The sequence below is a fragment of the Adiantum capillus-veneris genome, chromosome 5 (genome assembly GCF_014529385.1).
Source record: "Adiantum capillus-veneris isolate H3 chromosome 5, ASM1452938v2, whole genome shotgun sequence".
Classification (NCBI taxonomy): domain Eukaryota; kingdom Viridiplantae; phylum Streptophyta; class Polypodiopsida; order Polypodiales; family Pteridaceae; genus Adiantum; species Adiantum capillus-veneris.
Genome location: NC_140935.1, coordinates 52,970,914 through 52,989,360, shown reverse-complemented (window position 1 = coordinate 52,989,360; position 18,447 = coordinate 52,970,914). Strand labels below are relative to the sequence as shown.

At 42.4% G+C, this 18,447-nt stretch overlaps 1 pseudogene; it reads right to left on the bottom strand.

The window, feature by feature from the left end:
- Nucleotides 1-426: 426 nt before the first annotated feature.
- On the bottom strand, nucleotides 427-1,994 carry LOC147457321 (calcium-dependent protein kinase 25-like; annotated as a pseudogene).
- Nucleotides 1,995-18,447: the final 16,453 nt, after the last annotated feature.

Below are 18,447 nucleotides of genomic sequence, written 5' to 3'. Positions count from 1 at the left end.
TTATGAGAGTCCTTGAAAAAGTGACATTTCTTATAATGAGAAATTGTTTGTTTTTCACGATGAGAAATTGTTCATCCATAGAAAGTGAAAGTTCTTATGTTGAAAGTGTATGTCAAAAAGCACACATTCTCATAGCGAAAATATTTTCACCTCGTGACAAAGTAAGGTTTATTATCATCTTCATGTTTCTCAAGCAAAGTGCAACTTGTAAATGTGTCACTTAGTGTTATGCAAAATGACCAACTTGTTAAATCCGTGATTCTAATATGCAAAATTTTCACGGATGTTTCTAATCATGATAACATGTCTAAAACTCCTGGTGAGAGAGAGAGAGCAAAGGAAAGGCCCGCCATGTGTTCGGTGTGGTGGGCATGCAAAAGCAAAAGGGACGTGTTGTTCACAGTAAAAGATGGGCTGCCAGTTGCATCAGGGGGTGGCCGCCAGAGAGGAGTATAGGAGGTGACGGCTGCATCTCTGAGGGGCGGCAACGGGGGACTGCAGCCTATCAGAGGAGGAGGAAAGTGCACGAGAAGGGAAGATTGCCAGCTACGGGAACAAGGAGGGCACGGGCTGAGAAAAGGAGCCTGAGTGAAGACAACTCAGGGTAGCTAATAGGCAGTGCTACAGTAACGAGGGCAAAGCCAAGGCCTGGGGGGCCGCCAGGAGCCAGAAACAAGCATGACACGGGCTGAGAAGCCTTGAGAGCCTGAGAAACCTGAGAAGCCGCCAGGTTCATCAACTACCTGGACCGAGCAAAGGCCAAAGGTGTTACGAGGAGCATTATTGAAAGCAAGGAGAGAAGTCGACCTAAGACCTTGCATGTGCCAACAGCAAGTCCTGGGCCATGTTGTCCAGCCATTTCCAATCCTTCACGTTTCTCCTAAGATCGTCTTCCAACTGCTCTGCTCCGAGATTGCTCCACCATTGCGACAACGCAATGCGGCTTTGCGGTGGCACTTCGCCTGTTAGCATCTCCAGCAACATGGCACCAAGGCTCCATGTGTCGGCCGCCATGCTCAAGATACCGTCTGTGCGTACCTCCGGTGCACAATAGCCAGGAGTTCCCCTGCCTTTGCAATCTTGCAACACCATGTAATTACCATCAGTGCCCTCATCGGCTTGCAAGGGCACGGCCAACCCAAAATCTGCTAAGCATGCTGTGGAGATGGCCTCCTCCTCACGGAGAAGAACGTTCTCAGGCTTTATGTCGAGGTGCATGATGTCGTGCTGACGCAGAAGAGCAACGCGCCTTGGAGACATTGTACACAGCAAGGACCGCCTCACTGTCTCTCATGTTGCAGCCCCCTCTCCACTTCTTTTGCATAACATCCAATAAGCTGCCTCCCTTGCAAAGCTCCATGGCAACACAAGGCCGGCCGTCGAATTAGCTCTCGTAAGCACCCAACATGGGCACGATCGGCGTGTCGCGGTATGCTCGCTCTGAGAGGAATTTCATGACCCAAAGCTCCCATGAAGCGTCCACCACTTCTTGCTCCTCATGATCAGGATGCTTCACAAGCATTTTACATGCCATATACCTGTAATAAAGACTACTGTTAGAATCTGTAACGAGTTCCCTAGCAAGAAATACGGTACCAAAGCTGCCCTCACCGAGAGGGGCACCCACAATCTCCAACCCTTTAATGTCACCCGTATAAATGTTCTGCTCCTGCTGCAGATTTAAGAATGATATAGCAGGCTGTTCAATATTGTCGATGGGTGCACGTAAATCCTCCATCGCCGCTCTTCTCTGATTGTAATGTGGAAGGTAGAGCGCTGATCTCCTGGTCGATGATATTGCAGACGATCACAGCGCCTAGCTTGCGCTGAAGGCTTCAGAATCCGCAGGTTCTGCTTGACCTAGCTAGTAGCGCTAGCTATCAAACTGCAAGTGGGAGAAGCATTCATTTGAATTTTGCACGCATTTGCAATCGCGTGTTTATACGTCGAAAAGCAAAAGCGTGTCGAAGCCGTGGTTTAAGGTCCAAAACCGCGGGCTCCTGTAAGGACCGGAAGCACCTCTACCTCTCTCTCTCTCTCTCTCTCTCTCTCTCTCCTTCGGGAGAAAGTACATCCCTCAGGAATTTATTGTATTTCTCGCTAGCCATGGGATAAAACACCAACATAAAAATTCTTGTCTTCAAAAAACGTCAAGCTTTCTAGGGTTTAGCGATGGCATAGCATCATCATCTCTGGGCCCCCCTACCGCCCAGTGAGATGACCACGCCGGTCATCTCACCCACCCTCAACCCCGACGCGAGAACCCCCAGCATCTGGGCTTCGGGAGGCTTGCCTCATCATCATACCCTAGTGCATCCCAACACGACGGCCGCCCACGCAAGCGGATTAAACGACTTCCACCTACTTGCCAACCCGCATTTCAACCACCTGGGGCCCTTCCAATGCGAAGACAAGCACATGCTGCATGAAACGCTAAGCAAGCTTCAAGTTGCCAGGCAAGCAAGGCAAGATGCCGGGTTCTTCACTCAGCCCCCCTCTGCCCACCCACCAACAGGGCTACATCCCAGGGCTCCTGAAAGCGCTCCCATTGCACCCGCCTCTAGTGCTGCCACTGAGTCTCAACGAGGAGGAAGCAGAGGCCACCCTGCAGGAGGTGCTGGCAAGACTTCAGATGGTAAGCCTCTGGTCATACTACCTGCTATTCAAGTTCGCAAAACCCAGAATGATTTAGAAGGTCGAGCCCTCATAGGCTTGCTAGCATGACCTCGGCCCCCAGCCGATGTGCTAATAGGGTGGATAAGAAGTCAGTGGGGGGCAATAGGGGCGGACGTCGAGACCATACAGGCCCTGCCCAAAAATCAATACGTCTTTGTTTTCAAGACCGCAGACATGGCTTTTAGGGTATTAAGCTCGGGGCAGTGGCTACTGCGCTCCTCCCCTCTCTGCCTGTTCAAATGGAATAAGGATTATAACGCTGAGAGAGATGCCCTATCTCACTTCCCATTGTGGGTCGAGTTCCCTAACCTGCCTCTTCACTTCCACAACCACTTGAAGGTGATAGGCTCGCAACTAGGGAAGGTTCTAGGAGGACGCCCATGGGGAGAATACATCCCCTCCTGGCACCCGCAAGCCTTGATAGAGATTGATATCGCTGAGGACCTCCCTTCGGCAATGATCATCGTTGTGGACGATGGAGAAGATTTTGAACAACCTCTGCCGTACAAGTACCTGCCTAACGCATGCTTTCACTGTGGAACGAAAGGACACTTCGTTCGGGATTGCCGATCAAAAACCCTAAACCAGAAACGTCAGCAAGAGCTCAGGCAACAAGTGAAGGTCATCAACAAGCCCCCCAGACGGTCCCTCAACAAAATAATCGAACCAATAGGCCAGCTGCTGAGAAACCCTTGAATGAAAGAGCCAAGCCTAGGCAGTCAAACAGATATGCCCTCCTAGCCTCACTTCCAGAATGGGAGGACTCAGAGGTGGCAGACTCAATGGGACAGGACTCAGAAGAGGAACTAGACACAGAGTCTAGACTAGAAGAGCCAGTCAACAAAACGGATAGAGGTGCTGCCATTGACTCAACAAAGCATCGAGCAACATGGAAATGAACAAGGAGAATGTTGCCCCTCGACATGCAAGCTGCCCAGAAGCTGGACCTTCCCCGATGGAGGTACAAAAGGATAATAAGAGAAGTCACAACTCAGCAACCTAGCCCTCACCAAGGGCTCAGGCAAAGAGCAGAAAAGGCAGAAAAAGTGTAAATTGAAGCTACTCTCTTGGAACATAAAGGGGCTTACCGATCCCAACAAAGCTAAGAAGACCAAAGCTTGGATTTTGAACTATCCTGTTGTTGACGTGATGGGACTTCAGGAAGTCAAAATTGCAGGGCAAGAGTTGGAGCAAAGACTACAAATGATATCCAAGGAGCGGATGTGGGTGTACTCCTCGCATAGCAGAGGCTCAGGAGGAATTGCCTTAGGCATCCCTTCAAACTGGAAAATAAACCAATCACTATCGAGAATAGGTGAATATTGGGTTGCTCTCTTCATTGAGGCACCCCTTAGCTTCCTATTGATCTCAATCTATACAAGAGGCTCGGTTAAAGACATGACCAAACTGTGGAGTCAAATAGCACAGCATAAGGGTCAGACCATCCTGATGGGGGACTTCAATATGGTTGAGAGGCTACGGAGGATAGGTACCTCATGAAGGGGCAAGTAGTGGGGGAAACGGAGAAACAAGAATGGATTAACCTTAAAGAACAGCTAGACCCATTGGACATAGGATCACAAGGCGATTACACCTTGCAAAACTATTCAAGAGGGAGCCTTGCTCAAAAGGCTCGGCTTGATAGATGCTACGTTAATACCTCTCTAGCCAATCAGTTCAATAGGATCAAAGCTACTGCTAGAGCCACCTCCTGCGTGTCAGACCACTATCCTTTAATCATCATGATGGATAGCAAATGCAATAAGATTAGGAACCATTGGTTCCACACAAATCCAGCACTCTTTCGATTAAAGGAGGTCCAGAGTAGTATAAAAGCTATCTGGGTTCAAGCGTTCTCTAAGGGCAACACTCCAGCCAAGGCCTAGAGGATGGTGCTCATCAACACCCAACTCTCTCTGATCTCTTTTAGGAAAAAAGTGATAGAGATTTGTAGAAAAAGAAAGGACTCCATCTATGATGAACTTTTAGAACTAGATACCTGCAGTAAGGAGGACCAGGTAGTGCAGAGCAAAATTACCACCCTTCGTCACCAACTCAAACTGGAAGAAGAACTCTCCCTGCAACACACCGAAGCCTTTTTTAGAGAATGGTGGGCGGGGAAAACAGACAAACCATCCAAACCCATGTTCAGAATGGTGGGCGGGGAAAACAGACAAACCATCCAAACCCATGTTCAGAAGTCTCTGAAAGAAACATCAGAGAGAAATGGTCCCAATGTTGGGACCAGAGGGATAGCCACCACAAAAGAGGAAAACCTGGAAGTGGTTAGAGATCACTACGCTCAGCTATTCAGCCCCCTAGAAGCTCAAGATGAGTCAGTTATCCTTGCGAGAAGCATTATTAGGAGAAGGAGGAACAGAGTCATCCCTCCTCACTTGAGCACTCAACTAGCTTCACAGCTAACGCTGGGAGAAATCAAGGGGGCCATAGATGCTCTCAAATTGAAAAAACACCAGGCATAGATGGCCTCCCTGCTGAGTTCTACCAAACGTTCAGAGATGTCCTAGCACCTATCCTACTCATGGTGTGGCAAGAAGCTGTGAAATTTGGAGCCCTGCCGATTCAACTCAATATTGGGATCATCAAGCTGCTGCATAAAAAAGGCCCCAAGGAGATATTATCTAACTGGAGACCATTGACTATGCTCAATGCAGCATACAAAATTTTGCTAAAGCCATCTCCCTCAGAATAGCCCCAACCCTAACTAAATGGCTATGCTCTGAGCAGAAAGGATTTGTCAAAGGGCGACGACTCCTGGAAGCAATGATAGCTATGTGGGAAGGAATAGAGTATGATGAAGCTACTGGAGTAGACTACATCTTCATCAAGGTCGACTTTGACAAAGCATATGACAGGCTTGAATGGTCGTTCATTTTGGAAAGCTTAACTATGATGGGGTTTGGGCCCAGGATGGTAAGGTTTGTACAGACACTACTTGGCAATGCCCAAGCCCGTGTCGCACTCAACAATGAATTGTCAGAACCATTCCCCCTTAATCGATCGGTTAGGCAGGGATGTCCTCTTGCCCCTCTGCTATTTGCCACATCATCTGACTCCCTAAATTGGCTAGTAAAAGCTCAAATGCAACAAGGCAGCCTTAAAGGAATCAAGCTACCTAACGATAACCAATAGTGTTTATCTCAATTTGCTAACGACACTAACATCCTCCTGAATAACAACGACAACTCTCTGAAAGCATTCTGGGAATGCCTCAACAGATTCTGCACAACCTCAGGGTCTAAAATCAATCACACCAAAACAGGGAGATCAGAGCCTCAAAGGCTCCACTCCCTAGGTGGGTGGAGGAGCAAGGATGCACAATTATTCGGGATGGAGTGGTCTTCAGACTTCTAGGGATCCCCTTTGGGTTTGTGATAACAATGGCCCAAAGGTGGCAGTGGATAATGGACAAATTCCATAGCAAACTCAACATATGGACTGGATGCTAACCTGGCGGGTAGAACTGTAGTGATAAAACATTACCTTGTAGGTTATGTGCTCTTCTTTCTCTCTTGCTGGAGACCACCTAACTATCAATTAAAAGACCTAACCAAAATATGTAGAAATTTTCTTTGGTCAGGAGACCCACATAAAAAAGGGCTTGCCAAAGTAAATTGGGAAGTCTACTATTTACCTAAAGAACTGGGGGGTCTCGGCCTCACTAACTTCGAACTATGGGCAGACAAATTAGTTGTAAAACAAATCCTCAGAGCAATGGAGAACCCGGGTGAAAAGTGGTCCTCTCTTCTATTTCAGGACATCCACAAATTCCATATTAAAGGGCATAAGGGAATCACCAACATTCCCCTGACTACGGTTTTTTTTGGACCCTTAGAAGTTGTAGCTAAGGGGCCAGAACTGCTCAAATCTTTGTGGGCGGCTTGGAACAGGTACAGAGGCCTTATCAAAATTAAATGGGAGTCTAAACACAATAGACAGTTAAGGGCTATTGAATCTATGTGGTGGTCTCTCCCCCCTATCCCCCCCCAACTGAGCCAGAGGCATCTCAGGTCTACTAAAAGACTCCAGAAGTAAGGAATTACGTCTTGGAAAGATGTGCGGAACACAACTGAGTTCAAGTGGCATAATGAAGCCAAACTTCTGGTGGGGTACCAACTTCAACCGTGGGAACTCACCCTTAGCCAGACCAGGATAGCCATCTTCCCTAAGGAGAAAGAATGGATGCTCTCAGAGTTGCCTAACCGTGCACTGAAGGCACTATACTGGGCAGGAGGGGGGGCTCTCGCCAACCCTCCTAATAGAACTCCAGCCCTAAAAGAAACTTTACATACCACCTTAAACAGAAAATGGAACCTGTCCCTCGACAAAAGGCAATGGATCTTCAAATTCAAAACTCTCTGGCATCAAGATACCCCGTCCAAACACTCGGCATTGCTTTGGTTAGTTATGCACAAAGGAGTGTGGACAGGCTTCATAATGAGCCATGTCGGCATGGGGGATGGGCTCTATAAACGATGTAATGGGAATGAAGAAGATATTCCCCATCTCTTTATCAACTGCCCTGCCAACAGAGAAATACTTACCCTGTTAGTTAGTGGGATAGGGTTCACCCCCAACTGGAAACAGCTCCTCCTTGGAGACTCTATAGGACTCTTCTTTGTAGTATGGAATAGGATAAGAGGCGAATTCTTTTGGATCATATGGAAAGAAAGTAATAGTTGTTTTTATGATGAGGCTTACCAGACTAAAAGTCTGAGAGTGCTATTTTCTCACTTTTTTGTGTAGGTAAATCAGCTAAAGCTTGAGCAGAATATACCAAGCTAATTATAAAGTGCTCATGGATTGCATGGGGTATTACAACAGTGCAAACACTACCAAGAAGCAAGAGATCCTACTGGATGGTTCTTACTCCCACCTGCAGAGAATGATCGACGACTATAAGGCCGAAGGGGAAAAACTAAGGCGAAAACTGAACAATGGATTAAGGGTAATTAGCCACTTGCAGAATGTACTTAGCGCTTTTCCTGGGGGACTCAACCTGGGGGACACCCCGTGATTGTCAACATCTCACCTTTGTAACTAAATTCGAATGTATTAGGACTAAGCTAGCAACCCTGATCCCAACTCTAGCCCAGAGGGCCTTGTATTTTTTACCGGATGTAACTTTTGGTTTCTTCTCAATAAAATTCTCACGCCCTTTATGGAAAAAAAAAACACCAACATACAATGTGGGAAAGGTTTAGCCTTGAGGGTTAGGGGAGAAAGCCACCACTCATCATTGTATGACACCTCGGAATGTGGGATTCTCGACCTTGGCATCATGAGGCCTTCAACCTATACATGCAGCCAACTCAACATCCGTTAAGAAATCCCACATCTCCATTGATAAAGCCACCATTGCATGAATAGGTGGAACGCCATCATTGTGTGACACCTCAATAGGGTCAAAGCATAAATTGGTCGTACCACTTTTTACAACTTTTGGTGGTACCACCAATTGCCCCAACAAGAAAGGGAAACCACTAGGTTTCAAGAATTGGTTGAAAGTAACGGTATGTGTATCTGAGAATTTTCTCGTAGTAAAGTGTGGGGAGTAATGGCACGTGGGGTCGACTTAGATTTTCAACGTTGCATCATGCAAATGAGAAATAGAGAAGTAGAAACCTTGATCAATAGCGATGGTGCTCATTGCTTATGTGATGTGGAACCTTGAGTGTGACACAATGACAAATCACCTATATCACTTGCAAGAAATCATCTAGATATCATGTGCGTTCAAAGAGGTTTTAACACTAGAATGGTAACATGACACTTTTATGTCCGTGGACACTTTTGTGTCCTGTTAAGTGACCATTTTGCTTGAATTATTTGAAGAGTATGAAAATGAATTTCTAGGTGCTATATATCCACAAATTTGCCTTATGAGCTGAAAAAAACTTAGCATTTTTTTATGAGTATCGATCTCACCATTAACCTTAATCTTGCACAACATTTTTGAACTTAAACTCTGTGAAAAAACGGGTCCTTTTTTTGGATTTTTTTCAATTTTTGGAAACTATACCACTCTAAACTTCATGTTTGTGAGGTTTAGATCGCTAGAGGTTAGGCCTTCATAGTTCTCAACATGTTTTGATGCTTGTAGGGAGAGCTAAGTGTTAAAATTGAAAGTTATGACCAATTTACAAGAATTGCATAATCCTGTTTTTTGGCCAAAATTAGCACTTTTATGATTTTTTTGGTGGCTTTCTTGATATCCAAATTCAATTTTGATTGTGTAAGTCTAATGTATAACATAAAGCTAATCTTCCTTGAGTTTTGGGGGACCTAATATGCTATATAGCATAGTATATGATGATGGTTGAGTTTTTTGATTGCTGAAGAATACTATACATTTTAGAGTAGCAAGTATAACTTTCTCAATATTGCTAGTTTCTTAGGCCAATTGTGTGTATTTTGTAGGTAGTGACCATATCTAATCATAGACTACAAACTTGGCTAGATATTGAGTAGTTTCTATGAGTTTTTAGAGATCATAATGCTAAACCCAGTTTTTTCATGTTTGCTGTATTTAGCACTTTATCATTGCCCCCAAGGTTCCAATTGTAAGAGATCCATTATCCTTTTGACATGCTCCATGGCTCCTTTTGAATCCAGAGGCCCATAGGGAACTAAGAAAACATGTATATAGTATCTGTATTGAGCGTGACTATAGAAACTTTGATGATAGATCCGCAAAATGGCAAAAATGCAACTTTTTTGTACCTATTTTTTTTGCCCAAAAAACATTTAGTGAGGTAAAAGAAACCATATGTTTTGGTCACCAACCCATTGAAGTTAACAGGGCATTTTATCTCATGTCCTACAAAAATCTCCACTCTTATTTATATGCAATCAACCGTAAGAAATTGTTGTTTTGGGCAAAATGCACTGGTCCATCAACTTTGGAGGCTTGTAGTGACCAAGGGATGAGAAAAATTACAAGTTTCTCATTTTTTCCATATGTAGTAGTAATTGAACTATAAGCTCATGAAAGGATTTTTCAAAATGAGTGGATCTACTATGGTTTTGGAATTTTTTCCCAAAACCCTGAAAGGACACTTTTATGTCCTGTTAGGTTACCATTCTAGTGTTAAAAAAACCCCTATACTTACATGCACTGACATAATAAATTAATTCCCTTTTCTTAAGAAGCTTATAGAATGCATTAAAAATCAACTTATGTAATTGTAATGTTGTTAATTTCAAAAAAAACTTTCTTAGTACAAAAACCCCTTACTTCGAACTCTTCTATACTTAAAAGTTTTCAATCCCCTACCCTCGATTCTTCCCCCATCCCACAGAGAGTCGCGTGGTACTGGTGGTGCCTGTCTACTCTCTATTGCTAGATTGACCCTAGTGTTTTAACCAGTATGAAAGGAGATACACCATAGAAGTCCACACCCTCCAGCCTACGTGGCAAGAGGGGACCTGTTTTTAAGAGGAGAAGATGGAGAAATCCCCTTGGCCCTCTGTAGAACAAGACACGATGTATGTGTTTTTCCCAAACAAAGTATAAACAACGTTTGTCTACAAAGGTACATTTTGGTTTGATTTGGGTCTATCAATCATGGGAATTGGATGCATAAATCTTACAATGCATGAGCACTGACTCTCTCATTGGGGTCACACTCCAACTTTCCCATCACACAACTAGCAATCGGCATCGCTATTGGTTGGGGTTTCTCCTTCTCCATTGCTCATCTCTCTCCCCCCTCTCCCTTCTCTCATTGATCTCCCCCCAATCCCACACAAAATCGTGCAGTATTGTTGCTACATGCCCCGGGGGATTCACTCTATATACAGAATGAGACGCCACCTGCGAGCGGACAACTTTGATAAAACCCCTATATATGACTCTTATTAGGGAATATGACCCCCCTTTCTACGCTTATACGACAATCAATGAAGAAAAATATCGTACCCTATCTTACATATAAAATTTAGGTCTCACATGATCTAAGTGAGTAAAACTAGTCAACGATTGTGTAGCATGGTGACTGACAATGTACTAAGGAACCAATATTGTTGATAACTAGATGTACCCTCAATGTGTCTTAGTTTGACTTTCAAAGTATGTACCGGATCAGTCTACACTATGGCTACTTGTCCAATTATGACCCATCCAAAGCTGGTGTACATAAACCCTTGACCTACTCCAAATCAGCCCTTATCTTTGTCCAGCTTGATGCAAAATTTGATTTGTGACCTGATAAAAAACTTTCCAAAAATTCATCCGAGTCCTAGTGCACACTGGTGACCAATCGTTTACAAGTAATCAACCCGAGTCAGCCCCCCAGTCTCCCCCCCACCCCCCACCCCACCCCCCCCATAAATATGATACCCCCCTCCCTTATTTTTAAGCTTAGGAGATAAATTATTGGGGACCTAACCCTAGCTTATATGCTTATGTAACTTGTTAAAAAAAACCCCTCCCCTGCACTTACGTGGTGCGGTAAGTTTTCCATGTGAATCCCCCAGGCTACATGCCTACTTGTTGTTGTTGCTTGGGGGGTTCACCTATAAGACATGTAAGTCACCACTTGAGTTCAAATGAATGGGTTTTCTAACTACCCAAATTATAAAATTTTAACAAGATTATGTTCAAAAAAGGATGTTTTTAATTGATTTAAGAGAAAAACCCATAAGTGTTTAAAGAAAAAGGGGTCATTTGGGTACCTTAAGTATATATGTAAAGGGGATTTTTTAAAACCCTTTGAATGCATGTTATATGAATAGTTTTCTTAAAGGTGCACCCCATGAGTGTTTTTGCCAACGTGGTCTTGTTTCTTTGACCACTAGGAAAGACCCTAGTGCTCTAACCACTATCAAAGGAAATACAAGCCATAAGTCCACACCCTCTAGCTCTTGGTGCAAGAGAGAACTTGTTTAAGAAGAGAATATGGAGAAACCCCCTCATCACAATAGGACCCGATGGGTGTGTATTCTCAAGCAAACCCTAAACAATGTCCAACCACAATGCTACATTTTGGTTCGTTTGGGATTGTTAATTATAGGAGTTGGATGCATAAATCTTACAATATGGAATTATTTTCATGTTTAAGGGTTAACAACATATTAGAGAGTTTGAGACTTTGAAGCCAATTTGGGAATCACATATGTCTTGAAGATTTGGCTATATGGACAAATTTAATACTATTTTTAAAGGCCAAAGACATTTCAAAGCAGTTTTGGCAAGGAGTTTGAAGCACTTAAAAGTATTCAAATAACTTTAGAGAACTCAAAGACGTTTAGATAGAGGAAATCTATACAGCGAGCAAGTAAAATCGAGCGTGTAATTTTCTCGAGCAAAAGTAAAGAGAATTGTAACAAATATTGATTTTTCACTTAAGCCTTGCCATAATCTCAAGTACATGTAATTTAACAAAATGGTCAATCCAAACTGCAACGCATTAAGGTGATTCTTGCTACAATATAAATTCATATTTGATAAAGTAACATAAGCTATCAAATCTCCAAGCACATTGCAATAGCAAATGCAGGTAACCCACAAAAATGGCCAATCCATATAGGAAAGTAAGCCTTAGTTCGTGAAGCCGATGCTATGTTAAAACCCTACGCCCACCCAATCCCTAGAACAACTCTACTTTTGTTAGTGGACCCTGATACACAAACTCAAAGCTTAGAGTCCCAACCCAAGGACACAAAAATACATAAAGTACGTAAGGTGATATTTGACTCTTTTTTATAAATCCTCATAAGTACATCAAGGGGAGCCTAAAAGCAATGGTCACAGCTTACATCACCCCCTTTTGAATGAAGCTAGGAGTGCTAACATGAAAAACATGTGACACATTAATCTCCAATAGAACCTCTCTTACATTCTGGTTTGATTTGGGTTTATTGATCATAGGAGTGGGATGCATAATTCTTACAATGCATGAGCATTGACTGTCTCATTATGTCACACTCTAGCTTTCCCATCACACTAGCAATCAACATCACTATTGGTTGAGGTTTCTCCTTCTCCATTGCTCATGTCTCTCTCCCCTCTCCCTTCCCTCAATGATCTCCCCCCAATCCTACACAAAATCGTGCAATATTGTTGCTACATGCTTACTTGTTGTTGCTGGGGGGTGTCACCTATAAGACATGTAAGTTACCACTTGAGTTCAAATGAATGGGTTGTTTAACTATCGCAAGTTTAAAATTTTAACAAGATTATGTCTACACAAGGGGTTTTAAAATTGATTTTAGAGAAAAAACCATATGTTTTTTAAGAAAAAGGAGTCATTTGAGTACCTTAAGCATGTATGTAAAGGGCCATTTTTAATACCCTTTGAACTCACATTATATGAATAGTTTCTTGAAGCTGCACCCCTTGAGTGTTGTTGTTAGCTTGGTCGTGTTGCTTTGACCACTAAGAAAGACGCTACTGCTCTAACCACTATGAAAGGAGATTTATGCCATAAGTCCACACCCTCTAGCTCGAGGTGCAAGAGAGGACTTGTTTAAGAAGAGAATATGGAGAAACCCCCTCATCACAACAGGACATGATGGGTGTGTATTCTCAAACAAACTCTAAACAAAGTCCAACCACAATGCTATGTTTTGGTTGGTTTGGGATTGTTAATCGTAGGAGTTGGATGCATAAATCTTACAATATGAAATTATTTTCATGTTTAAGGGTTTCACCATATTAGAGAGTTTGAGACTTTAAAGCCAATTTGGAAATCACATATGTCTTGAAGGTTTGGCTATATGGACAAACTTAAAACTATTTTTTAAGGCCAAAGACATTTTGAAGTAGTTTTGGCAAGTAGTTTAAGGCACTTTAAAGTGTTCAAAGAACTTTAGAGAAGTCAAATACGTTTAGACAAAGGAAACCTGAGTGACATATACTCTAGGGGAGGGGGGGGGGGGGGGAGAGAGAGAGAGAGAGAGAGAGAGAGAGAGAGAGAGAGAGAGAGAGAGAGAGAAGGGGACAACGAATGTGAGATAAAAACAAAAAGAACATGGAATGAGATTATACTAATTTAGTGATGGCACGCAAAAGATTTTTCTTGCAGGAGGGTTGCAATGCTGATTCAACTGCTCTTCACAGTGTGGGGAAAATATGAAAACCAAGATACAGAGGTGGGCATAGCAGTGGCCATTGTCCTCTCCTTCTCTCTCAATCTCTCTCTTTAATATCTCTATATGGGCCAAGGCTAGAAAAAACTGAGGTTTAGTGTATTCTAATCGATTGAAATTGTAATATTCCGGTTAGGTTTTGAGCTTACCTTTAAGAAAACCAAGAAATGTCCACAAGTTTTAGTGTAATTATTGGCAAAATCTTCAAATTTGCCCTTATTTTTACCCATAAGGGAAAGTGTATTTTTCTAGCCTTGATCTGGGCTGCAAGTTGAGCAACTCCAAAGGGGGACAGGGTGAAGGACGGGTTTTAGGCGAAGTGATGATGCTATGCAAAAGGACAACAAATGACACTAGTATCTAACGAGAAGGTAAGTGCTCTGCCATAAGTATTTATTCTTTATGCTTTGTTAATCCAATAGGGACATGGTCCTAGTCTCTACACTATACGGCGCCGACGAGGGACCTTTAGGGTCAGAATCCAGATCTCGAATTAAAATATTCACACAAAAAGTCACAATGATCACGTGCCCAGCCAGCTCATAGGCAATACCAGCAATAGTGGCAGTAATAATATACATGCTCAGTGCTATGGCCGTTGAGGAATAAATGCCACCTTTATTGGCCACTGATCAAGCGAAGGGACACACAGTTTGTAGCTTGCAGGATCACTTGCATGTTTTGAGACAAGGCAACTTTGGAAACTGAATTGCATTGTACTAGGACATACCCCTAACTGGTACCGCGTTGGCACGAGAGGGTAAAGGGCAGAAAACATGGTCTCTGAGGCATATGAAAATTAATGTTGTCTATTAAAAAAATTAGACTTTTTGGCATGATTTCAAGAAATTTACATTGCTTTTGGCTAATTAAGGATGATGTATGTCCTTTTCTCCATGCTCTCAACCTGAATTTTCAAATTCCCAAGAGGACGCATAATAAGCTGAGACACGTTTTTCCCATACATTGGACCTAGCGTTCAAATTTAGAATAAAAGTGTATAGTTTAAATAAAGTGTCTTGAATGATGAAGTCATCAATTAAACAAACAAAATGGAGTAGAGAAGCATTCTAGGCATCAAGTGGGACTTGGCCCTACTCAGTATTGCATCGATGCAGGAGGGATACAGATGAAAAACATGCAATCTATTGAGCTTGCAAAGTGAACTTAGCATAACATGGGACATTGCCTCACTCAGCACCACATTGGAATGGGAGAGTTCGGTGCAGAAAACTAGTTTTTGGGATTGTAAAGCAATCAAAAGATTCATATAATTGTTTTGGGACATGGCTCTAATCCATATCGTGTAAGCGCGAGATAGTTAAGTTCAATGTCATGTTTTGTTAATGACTTCTTGAACTACTCGACATTTACTATTTGTGGCCTTCTTTACATTTCACCCTCAAAGTCCAAAACCGCGGGCTCGTGTAAGGACCGGAAGCTCTCACATATATCACTTGCCTCCAAGCAGCCTCAGCCTGGTAGCGTTCCCAAGAAGCACAGGAAATTGAACCTAGCCCAAAATGATTTCTCATTTTCTAACTAGGATATGTAAGTACCTCTCTCTCTCTGTCTCGCTCTCTCTCTCTCTCTCTCTCTCTTCTCCTTCATTTTAATCAGAAGAAAGTACACCCCTTAGGAATTTATTGCTTTCTTACTAGCCATGGGATAAAACATCAACATATAATGTGGGCAAGGTTGAGGTTAGGGGATACAACCACCACTCATCATTGTATGAAACCTCAGGTAGGGTGAAGGCACCTCGATAGGGACAAAAGTACATGCCTGAGGAATTTATTGCATTTCTCGCTAGCCATGGGAATCGGATTTTGGGATTTGACCTTGGCATCATGAAGCCTTCAGCGTGTACATGACAGCCAACTCAATATTCGTTAAGAAACCCCACATTTCCATTGATGAAGCCACCATTGCATGAGCATGTGGAACGCCATCATTGTGTGACACCTCAATAGGGTCAAAGCATAAATTGGTCGTATCACTTTTTACAACATTTGGTGGTACCACCAATTTCCCCAACAAGAAAAGGAAACCGCTAGGTTTTCAAAATTGGATGAAAGTAGGTTTCACATATCTGAGAATATTTTCGTAGTAAAGTGTGGGGAGTAATGGCACGTAGGGTTGACTAATATTCTCAACGTTTCATGCAAATAAGAAATAGAGAAGTAGAAACCTTAACTAATAGCGATGGTGCTCGTTGCTTATGTGATGTGGAACCTCGAGTGTGACACAATGAGAAATCACCTATATCACTTACAAGAAATTATCTATATCATGTGCGTTCAAAGAGTATTAAAAGAACCCTTATACTTACAAGCTCTAACATAATAAATAATCCCCTTTTCTTAACAAGCTTACAGAATTCAATAAAAACCCACTTCTATAATTGTACTATTGTTAATTTAAAAAAAAAACAATCTTAGTAAAAAACCCCCTTATTTTGAACTCTTCTATACCTATAAGTTTTTGGTCCCCTACTCTCAATTCTTCCCCCATTCCACAAAGAGTCGCATGGTACTAGTGGTGCCTACATACTTTCTATTGCTAGATTGACCCTAGTGTTTTAACCAGTATGAAAGGAGATACACCATAGAAGTCCGCACCCTCCAGCCTATACAAGGCTAGAGGGGACCTGTTTTTAGGAAAAGAAGATGGAGAAACACCCTTGGCCCTCTCTAGAATAGAACATGATGTATGTGTTTTCCCAAACAAAGTATAAACAATGTATGGCTACAAAGGTACATTCTAATTTGATTTGCATTGATTAATCATGGGAGTTGGATGCATAAATCTTACAATGCATGAGCACTGATTGTCTCATTGGGTCACACTCGAGCTTTCCCATCACACAACTAGCAATGGACATCGCTATTGGTTGGGGTTTCTCCTTCTCCGTTGCTCATCTCTCTCTCCCCTCTCCCTTCCCTCACTGATCTCCCCCCAATCCCACACAAAATCATGCATTATTGTTGCTACATGCCTACTTGTTGTTGTTGCTCATGGGGTTCACCTATAAGACATGTAAGTTACCACGTGAGTTAAAATTATGTTTACAAAAGGGGTTTTTCAATTGATTTTAAAGAAAAACCCATACGTTTTTCAAGAAAAAGGGGTCATTTGAGTACCTTAAGCATGTATGTAAAGGGCCTTTTTTAATACCCTTTGAACGTGCGTTATATGAATACTTTCTTAAAGGTTCACCCCCTAAGTGTTGTTGCTAGCATGTCCATGTTGCTTTGACCACTAAGAAAGACCCTACTGCTCTAACCGCTATGAAATAAGATACAAGCCATAAGTCCCAACCCTCTAGCTTGGGGTGCAAGAGAGGACTTGTGTAAGAAGAGAATATCGAGAAACCCCCTCATCACAATAGGAACGATGGGTGTGTATTCTCAAACAAACTCTAAACAAAGTCCAACCACAATTCTATGATCAGGTTGGTTTGGGATTGTAAATCGTAGGAGTTGGATGCATAAATCTTACAATATGTAATTATTTTCATATTTTATGCATAAATCTAACAACAGTCAGGGGGTGCACCTTTAAGAAACTATTCATATAACGTGCGTTCAAAGGGTATTAAAAAAGGCCCTTTACATACATGCTTAAGGTACTCAAATGACCCCTTTTTCTAAAAGCTTATGGGTTTTTTTCTAAAATCAATTAAAAACCCCCTTTTGTGAACATAATCTTGTTAAAATTTTAAAATTTGGGTAGTTAGAAAACCCATTCATTTGAACTCAAGTGGTAACTTACATTTCTTATAGGTGAACCCCCCGAGCAGCAACAACAAGTAGGCATGTAGCAACAATATTGTACAATTTTGTGTGGGATTGGGGGGAGATCAGTGAGGGAAGGGAGAGGGGAGAGGGGAGAGAGAGATGAGCAATGAAGAAGGAGAAAACCCAACCAATAGCGATGCTGATTGGTGTGACCCAATGAGACAATCAATGCTCATGCGATGTAAGATTTATGCATTTAACTCCTATGATTAATAAACCCAAATCAAACCAGAATGTAAGAGAGGTTATATTGGATCCTAATGCGTCACATGTTTTTCATGTTAGTACTGGTAGCTTTGTTCAAAAGGGGGTGATGTATGTTGTGACCATTAATTGCAGACTCACCTTGATGTCCTTATGAGGATTTATAAAAAGAGACAAAGATCACCTTACGTGCGTGCCTTGCAAGCACATGTACTTTGTGTATTTTCTTGCCCTTGGTTTGGACTCTATAGCTTTGAGTTTTTGTATCAGGCTCCACTAACAAAAGTAGAGTTGTTCCAGGTATTGGGTGGGGGCAAGCGTTCACGAACTTAAGGCTTACTTTCATCTATATCAGAGAGTTTGAGACTTTTAAGCCAATTTGGGAATCACATATGTCTTGAATATCTGGCCATATGGACAAATATAAAACTATTTTTAAAGGCCAAAGACTTCCACAAGGGAGTTCTTGAAAAGCTCTTCTAAGCCATGCTCTCAAAACTTTAGCTAAGATTTGGCCATGTGGTCATTTCTTAAGCTTGTTTTGAAAGTGGGAATTGGGAAATTTCCAAATTCACTAATATGGTGTTGACCGTTGCAAGTACCCACGGTTTACGCAAAATTCAAATCCAAATTCTTCCTAGAGATGGTCAAAGAC